Source organism: Octopus sinensis, linkage group LG3 (assembly GCF_006345805.1).
Source record: "Octopus sinensis linkage group LG3, ASM634580v1, whole genome shotgun sequence".
NCBI classification, from domain to species: domain Eukaryota; kingdom Metazoa; phylum Mollusca; class Cephalopoda; order Octopoda; family Octopodidae; genus Octopus; species Octopus sinensis.
The window spans coordinates 163,664,693-163,674,158 of record NC_042999.1 but is presented as its reverse complement, the minus strand read 5'-3'; positions in this window follow the sequence as shown (position 1 = coordinate 163,674,158).

Below are 9,466 nucleotides of genomic sequence, written 5' to 3'. Positions count from 1 at the left end.
TTGTCGCATATTAATTTTTTAGTCCTCCAAAACTGTCTTGGTGTATAAGTCGACCTACCTTTTACGCTGTAATCTTGACTTGAAAAATTTGATTCATTTGCCGGAGAATACGGTATGTATATTAAAACATCTTGCGATTTTCTAGAGGAAATATTTTCGGAAGACTCTTTTAGATGTGCGAACAACAGAATGCAGTGATCACCACGGGTTTATGAGTTCATGAAAGAAACAAAATCAGAACTCTTTCGGCTATTCTTCACTCATTCTCCACAAGAAACGCTAACAGTTACACATGAACACAGTACGAAGAACAATGTAAGGGCGAGCTGCGCGACGCTGTAGCCCAACCTACATTGGGGTTTCCACTCGTTAGCAGGGGGGGGGGTAACCCTAAATATTTTACATGCTTTTTGATTTCGTTTTTTTATATTTTTTCAAATATAATTTATATAGGCGCAGGCGTGGCTGTGTGGTAAGATGCTTGCTTCCCAACCACATGGTTTTGGGTTCAGTCCCACTGCATGACACCTTGGGCAAGTGCCTTCTACTATAGCCTCAGACCGACCATAGCCTTCTGAGTGAATTTGATAGACGAAAACTGAAAGAATCCCATTGTGTATATGTACATATGTACATATCCAAGTATTGCGTGCCTGTGTTTGTCCCTTCATCACAGCTTGACAACCGGTGTTGGTTTGGTTACACCACTGTAAATTAGCGGTTCGGCAAAAGAGACTGATAGAATAAGTATTAGGCGGGGTCGATCCGTTCGATTATAACCCTTTAAGGCGGTGCTCCAGCATGGCCGTAGTCAAATGTCTGAAACAAGTAAAAAAATAAAAAAGATAAAAGAATATAGTTTTAATTATTCGATTTGTTTTGGGTTTTTTTATAATTATATCATGTTTTATTACATTTTTAATTTGTTTAATGGTTCGTGTTCTCATTCCGCCCGTCTTTTTTAAATAAATTTGCCCAGCTCCATACGGATGGTAAACTCCAGTGTCTGTAACGTTCATTCGATCTTACATCTTATGAGCCCATGTGGCCAAGAGATTATTATTAATGTTGTCGTTGTTGTTGTTGTTGTTGTTGTTGTTGCCGCTGCTGCTGCTGCTGCTTTTTTTGTTGTTGTTTTGATTCTCGTTGTTCTATGTTCGGTTATTCTTTACTTGAAAGCAGGCAACAACAAATCACCAAAGGCTTTTAATAGTGCCTTCTCCTGTGACTATTAAATACTCTCCTAAGAATGCGAGCTGTACCCAACAATGCTGTCTTCTGGATTACTTCGAGCCTGACAGCAGCTCCAATATTCTTAATAGGTTTTTCAAAGCCCTTAGAAACTGCTCCTAATGGTCCAATTACCACCGGTATCACCATTTCATTCCTTATGCTCCATAACTTCCCAATCTCGTCCCGCAGTGGCTGGTATTTTTCACTCTTTTCTGTTTCCTTACGTTTCACCCTCGAATCGCCTGGTATTGCAACATCTATTATCTTTGCTTCTTCTTCATCTTTATTGGATGATCAAGATATCTGGCTGTCTCGCCTCTATGAATTGGCCGCACTGAATGTTAAAATCTCAGAGTATTTAGTAATGTTCATTTTCCATTACTCTCTCTGGCTTCTGTTCACTTTTAAGGTTCCCTACATTTTCACTGCTTCAATCATTTCTTCTTTACTCCCCTTGACATACCAAGCCAAGCTATTCTCCTTTTCTCTTACACAACCTTCACAACACACCAAATCCCCGTCCTCCTTTCTTTTTTACATACAATCTTCACACATCATTCTTGGGGTGTTGTTCCTTGTTCATTGTCATTAATTGACGTGTTCTCCGGTCATTCTCTTGTAATTCATTATTCTTCCAAGATACTATTCCTGCCCTATCAAAGCAGCAGACATTTAGATTCGATTGGAGCACAAGCCGAGTTCTCAAATACTCTTTCATCTTGTGTTCATTCGTCTTATCTCTTTCAATGATACCCAGGTACTTAAATCCTTCTTCTCCGACTTCCTTTACAGTTTCACTATTTTCCAGCTTGATCCCATGGCTTTTACTGATTTTCTCCCTTTTGAGAATCATTACGCCTCATTTCTCGATCCCAAATTCCATACCAATATCTTTGCTAATCATCTGCACAGTTGCCGTCAAACTCTCAATTTCTGTCTCAGGCTTAGCAAATAGCTTTAGGTCATCCATAAACCACCGGTTGTTTACTTTCACTTTGCCTAGCATGTACCCCACATGCATCTTTCTTAAAACGCTGACTAGTGGCAGTAATACAGACAGCAAATATGAGAGGCGACAGAGTCTTTTGATATTTATCTCTCCCAGCTTATCTCCTCCTACTGTGAGTTCAGTTCTCCACGTTGTCATTGAGTTTTGTATTAGCTTCAGGATATTATGGGAGACCTTAAGTAATTTAAGGCATTCACTAATCCACGAGTGTGGGACCGTGTCATATGCTTTCCTGTAGTCCACCCATGCCATCGCCAAATTTCTGTGTCTCTGATTGCAATCAGCCAGGATAGTCTTATCGATTAGTAATTGATTCTCCTTTCCTCTGCTCTTACGTCTACACCCTTTTTGTTCCACTGGTAGCAGATCGTTCTCATCTAGGTATTTATAGATGCTGTTCGATATGATGCCCGTCATCAGTGTCAAACAAGAGATTGGTCGGAAATATCCAACCGCATTCCCTTTACTTGGGTTCTTATGGCATAGTACCGTCCTTCCTTTTATCATCCAGTCCGGTACTTGAATGTCACTACTCAGTATTTCGTCCACCTGTCTTGCAATTTTCCTGTGCAGAGCTGTCAAGTTTTTAAGCCAAAAGCCCTGAACCCCATCTGGGCCAGACGTTTTTCAGTTAGGAATTTTCCTGCGCTGTTCGCTAATCATATCGGTTATTCTCCACTCTCCTCTTTGAGTGTCTTTAACCACTCTGCTTCAGTTTCATGTTTTTTCTCCTAAGACCATATGTTTGCCCAGAATCTTTTACTTTCTTCAGCATCCGGCACAGCTTTTCCAACTATTTCTTTCCCATCCACTTCCTGATAGATTCGTTTCTGATTTCGTTCGAAAAGTCTGTTTAATCTGTATTGCTCAATCCTCTGCTCATATCTCTTCAGTTTATGTGCTTTAGCTTTCAACCTCTGTTTTAATTCCTTTAATTCTTCAATCACCACATTTATTCCCTTTCTCTTCACCCTATACTTCTTCTCTAGCTCAACATATTTCTCTCGCTGAACTTCATTTCTCTTTTTCCGTTCCAGAATATTAATATGCTTTCTGGTCTCGTTGAGAGACTCCGTTATTCTCCTTTTGCACCATCGTTCCTTCTGGTTATGTTGACATCTACCTTTGGCTTTCAAACCTAACTTCCGGGCTATAAAGATTGAGATTGCATTTATGAAATTGTTGGTGTCTGTAATGATGTCAGTCATGATATCACCAGTGATATCATTTATTTTCTGGACCCTTTCATTGAGTTTCCTTCTGTCTGTTCACCAGACGTCCAAATATCAATGATTTCATTTAAAATGGATATTTGTTCCTCGGTTCTCTCTACGCTTTCCTGATCAATAATCTCAGCCTCACGCTTGTTTTCTTCCTTCAACTTCACTGCCATACTTTCACCATCTGCATTCTCTTCCCCGTCCTCCCGTTCACCACTGGTTTTACTATCCCTAAGCACCCATCTCTTAATGCATTCTAGTTCAACTGGAGATAACCATTCATTCTTTCTGATGGCTCTAGCTTGGTCACACAGATTTTGTTCACTTAATTCAAATAGGCCTTTGTCGCTCTATGCCCTGTGCATTCTTTTCATATATCCCCTAGCAGGTACTTCATTATTATTTGTCGGATTACTCAGGAAGTAACACTCCATTACAACGACATTCATTTCTTTCGTCCACCTTCTTTTAGCAGTTGCTTGATGACGACTGAGCCCACGCTACTCACCCGTAGGGCACCCACCGGGCGAGAGACCTTCACAAGTTGTTCCAGCCATATTCACGCCATTCTCATTTCTGTTTTTATTTGACATTTCAGCACTCATGATGAGGGTTAGTGACATTTAGGTTGCACAACCACCAGTATTTTTCCTTTGTGACACCATCACTGACAGGATCTACACCCTAGGATATAGGATTCCTGTAATCCTGGTTTACCTTTTGGAATTTCCGTCTCTTACAAGAGGTGCTCAAGCGTCATGATTGCTGCTGCCTCTTAAGTATATATTATTTTGGTGGAGTTCATTAGCTTCCATACAGGTCTGGGTTTGATTCCTGTAGGGTGTCAAAATAGCGAGAATCATACACCCTCCTCACAGAGCAAGCTCTGTGGGGCTGCCAGTTTAGTCGCCGATGTCCCGACCTTAAAAAAAGGGAGAGAGAGGGGGGAAACAGGAGGAGAGAGAGAAGAAGAATTGCCTCGCTACCAATTTGGATACAGGGAAGAGGTGGTGGTTCGCATCGGCCTCATGGCAAGAACGTCTTTTCATCATCATCATCATCATCATCATCATCACCACCACCACCACCATCATCATCATCATCATCATCATCATCAAGACAGTGAGCTGGCAGAATCGTTAGCACGCTGGGCGAAATACTTAGCCGTATTTCGTCTGCCAAATTCCGCTAAGGTAGATTTTGCCTTTCATCCTTTCGGGGTTGATAATTTAAGTATCAGTTGAACACTGGGTTCGATGTAATAGACAAATTGCCTCCCGGCAAGATTTGAAACCATTATTATTATTATTATTATTAAGGCAGCGAGCTGACAGAATCGTTAGCATTCTTGATGAAATGCTTAGCGGTATTTCGTCTGTCTCTACGCTCTGAATTCAAATACCGCCTTTCATCCTTTTGGAGTCGATAAAACAAGTACTAGTTGAGTACTGGGGTCGGTATAATCGACTATCCCCCCTCCCAACAAATTCTAGGCCGTGTGACTATAGTAGAAAGGATTATTATTATTATTATTATATTATTATTATTATTGTTATTGTTATTATTATTATTATTATTATTATTATTATTATTATTGTTATTGTTATTATTATTATTATTATTATTATTATTATTATTCTATGTTTTACTTTTGCTTTATGTTCGTACAAGTTGGCTCCATCACCCAGAGACCTCAAGAGACAACAGGTTGGAAGTTCATGTTGTTGTTATGCCTAGTGTGCCATATATTTGGGGTTTTGTTTTTGGTGTTGTACTAGTGAATGTCTAATAAATAAATTTTTAAAAAAAAAGTTTGTTTTAAACCTTGAGATTACATAGAGAGTATTTTGCGTAGGATATGAGCAGTTCCCATGAGCACTATCTTTTGAATTTCTGCCATTTTGGGGTTTCCTGGTATCTGAGTTAGGTAGCAATTATTATAATTATTATTATAATTATTATATTATTATTATTATTATTATTATTATTATTAATCTGCTAAGTTCAACTTTACTTTTCATTCTTCAGGAATCGATCTATTTATTCGGCTATATCTCTCTTCATCCTTTATACCTGTATCAGAAAAAACATTATTAAAGTGCCAGTTGGTTCAATTTACAATATCCACCCGCCAGATTTGAAACATTATGTCAATTCTTCCGTAACTTTTGCAAGATCCAATTTAAGAGGGAGGTGGAGGGTGGTTCTACTTCCACAATTTCTCGGAAGTTGGAACCGAGTAACGAAAATGTGTTAGGTTAATGAGCCTATTCTGAAGATACATTTGTAATTCTCAGAACACCTGAGAGAGAGAGAGAGAGAAAGAAAGAGTGAAAGAGAGAGAGAGAGAAAGAGTGAGAGAGAGAGAGAGAGAGAGAGAGAGAGAGAGAGAGAGAGAGAGAGAGAGATCATGATAATTTTGGAAATTCCTACATTGGCCCTAGCAGCAAACCCGTTATGAGATATCTTATTTCAATAAATAAAGCAGAAAAAAAAACAATAAAATGTAACATTGAAAATACATTAATGAACACACAAACAAACAACAAAAAATTAAAAATAATAACACTCCAATAACACTTGAGAACAACAGCAACAATAACGCCATGCTTCTGATGTAAGCACGAATTGTCTTTTGCTTAATGTCCTTTCAAACAAAAAATCTCTTAATATGGATGATTTTGCTGAGAGACAGAAAGTCTGTCGACATTTTCTTCGATCCGTTAAGAGAGTCGAAGTTACTCCCGCCGTTTACCCGCGCTCGATACCGAGAACTTCAAGCCCGTACCCTCGGCTCTGCTTTCGCTAGACAGTAGATAGGGACACACTCCTCGCCTTCGATCTGTTCATGCGGCGCCTCACCAATCAGACGACGATGCCGAGAACTCGCCGCTTCGACAACACGCACTCGCGGTGTTCGCCGGTAACGCCGCGTACTACTCAGACTTTGTCCGTCGCTCCGCGAGACCGGGGCTCGGGCCCGATGCCGACGAGCGACAACTCGTCGGCGGTGCAGGAAGTTACGAGCGACTGGAGTGCTGCATGCTGGCGCAGCCACCCCGTGTACTCGCGCACTAAGCAGGAGGTGCCGTTTCTTCCACTTCTCACTTAAACGAACCCGCAACGGAGCGCGCCCTGCTAAGCCGATGCGCGCTCGATTCGGCGGCCGAGACGAAGGCGAAGACGGTTACGGCGATGACTACTACCGCGCGCCGAGTCGTTCGCCGCAGACAAGACGCAACACTTCGTAACTCCGACTCCCAGCCGCAACACTTTCGCCATCTTTCGCACCTCCTCCCGCTTCTCCGCCTCGAAGGGGCGGATCGTGTCGTTCGCGAGAAGAGACTCAATAGATCGCAGTGTGGTAGCTGCTCTACTAAGCACGTCACTCCGAACGGCAAGTCGGGTCGTATGCAAGCGATCCCTTTCGTCTCGATCTCTTCGAACTAGTCGGGGCGGGACGACGAGCAGACGACCACGGCGCGAACGCCGCGGCCGCCGCCGCGTCCCCGAATGGCAATTCCGCCGGCGACGCTGCCGCTCGCCGCGCGAACGCGACGGGCGGACGGCGAACGCCGAGCTAAGGCATGCGCCTTGAGGTTGAGACGCTTTTGGAAAACAACTCGGGTCCGGCTACGGTTCCGGCTTAGAGGTGTTCAGCCGTTATCGCTCAGAGGCAGCCTGGCACCACCGCTCTATCGAGCGAGCGCGCAAACCGTTGCTCTGATCCCGCGGTTCCTCTCGTACTGGACGGGATAGCCGTAGCCGAGTTGACGTTGCCGACGCCCGCCTAAGGTCGGCCGGAGAAACGCCGGCGGCACGGCCAGGACGGACGACGCGCGAGCGCGCCGCCGCCGCCTCGACCGCACGCCGAGTACCCCGACGCGACTCGGGGCGCCGCGTACGCGCGATGCATCGGTAGGATAAAACTAACCTGTCTCACGACGGTCTAAACCCAGCTCACGTTCCCTGTTAGTGGGTGAACAATCCAACGCTTTGCGAATTCTGCTTCGCAATGATAGGAAGAGCCGACATCGAAGGATCAAAAAGCGACGTCGCTGCGAACGCTTGGCCGCCACAAGCCAGTTATCCCTGTGGTAACTTATCTGACACCTCTCGGCGGACGCATAGCTCGCCGCTGTAATTCGGAAAGGATCGATGGGCCACGCTTTCGCGGTCCGTATTCGTACTGAAAATCGAGATCGAGCGAGCTTTTGCCCTTTTGCTCGACGTGTGGTTTCCGTCCACGCTGAGCTCGCCTTGGGACACCTGCGTTACCGTTTGACAGACGTACCGCCCCAGTCAAACTCCCCGACCGACACTGTTCTCCGATTTGAAGGCGGCAGCGCAGACACCCTGGACCGGTTGCGATTCCCACCTCTTGGCGTGGGTGAGGCGGAGGTCCGGGGCGTACAGGTCGCCATCATTTCGGACAGACGGAAGATCGTATAGGGCGGCCAGCTCCGCGTTCTTAGTGGCGAGCCGGGCCGCCTGAGCTATCGTTCGATAATGAAGCCGCGCTGGGAGGGGTTGAGGGGCGTGGCCTGAAGCATCCTGGCAGCAAGCACCTTCGTGTATAGGCGGTAAACCATGGAACAGATGGTGAGCGGGCGCCAATTGGACAGGTCATTCGGGTTTCCTGCCTTCTTTCGAAGGAGAATCGACCTGCCACGCAACAGGATCCTCGGAACGCGTCCCGTAAGCAGTAGGCAGTTAAAGAGGTTGGCGAGGACCGCAGGGTCGACCGCCCTGACTTCGCGAGCTGTCAGGCCATCGGGGCCGGCGGCAGAGGCCGGATCCATGCGTCGGCGGGCGATCTTTAGCTCCTCTACGGTGAACGGACACAGAATGGAGGTGTTGTCCACCGCGGAGGAGGCCGGGTAGGCGCTTAGATCGACCTCTGGCCCCGGTCGGGAGAGCCTGTCCCGGTAGAGCGCTTCGATGTCGCTCATCGGGACGGGGCACTCGCCCCCTAGGTCCTCACCAAGTATTACCGCCATAAGCTTTCTCCTGTTGAGAGCGAATAGTCGCTGGAATCGCGCATAACGTTCTACCTTCGCGCGTCGATTAAATGCAGAGCCAATTCGTTGTTTCGCTGGCCCTGGCCCAGTTCCAGGGGCGGTCCGCCTTATCCTTTCACGAGCGCTCACCCGGCGTGATGCCATGTGGCCTACTCATTCCTCTACACGATTCTCGAACTCGGACCAGTTCAACTCCGAGCAGTCCTCGCTGAGTGCCAAGAGGCAGTCTGCGAAGGATGATGCCCAGGTGGAGTGACCTGGTGATGCAGCTTGACTGAACGGCTCCCGCCAGTCCGGGACTGCGGGCTGTGCCGTGCTCCTCATGGTCGGTGCGCTTTGCCTAGCGGCGGGGGCTTTTGGGAATTTGTTACGAACCTTCCGCAGATCGCAACGCTTGTCGCTGATCTGTTTAGCCGTCTTGTTTGGTAGCCAGGGGGCTACCCCCATATTTATCTTCTTGCACCCCGCCTCCAGCAATTCCTTTTCCTTCGTTAGGAGGATCTCGACTTCTTCCTCCGTCCAGCAGCCTCGCGACGTCCTCCCCGAGGTACGTGCGAGTTGAGCACGCTTTGCCCTCTTGCGTGCTATTTCGTTCAGGCGACTATCAATCCTGCGCCTATTCGCCTGCACCGGGTGCTTGTGCCTAATGTGCTGTGACAGCCCCGAAGCCGTACGGAAGGCTTGGCTGCACCATTCACATTTGTGGGCGAGCTGCTGAGATTCTAGTGCCGTTGGAACCGCGTTCCCCTTGCACTTTCCGACGTGGCACCTGACCGAGTGGAGGTGGCCGCTTTCATGGCCGCAGCGGCTGCATCTGTAGACAGGCTTGCGGGTATGCCTGTTGAGTACGTGGAGCCCCCATTCGAGAGGGCTCGAGAAGTGTCGAGGGCAAAGTGGACACACTATGGAAATCGACGCGCATGGAATCTCCAGGGTGAACGCATCGGCCGACGGTTGGCAGGCTACGCCGCTATCGACAGCTA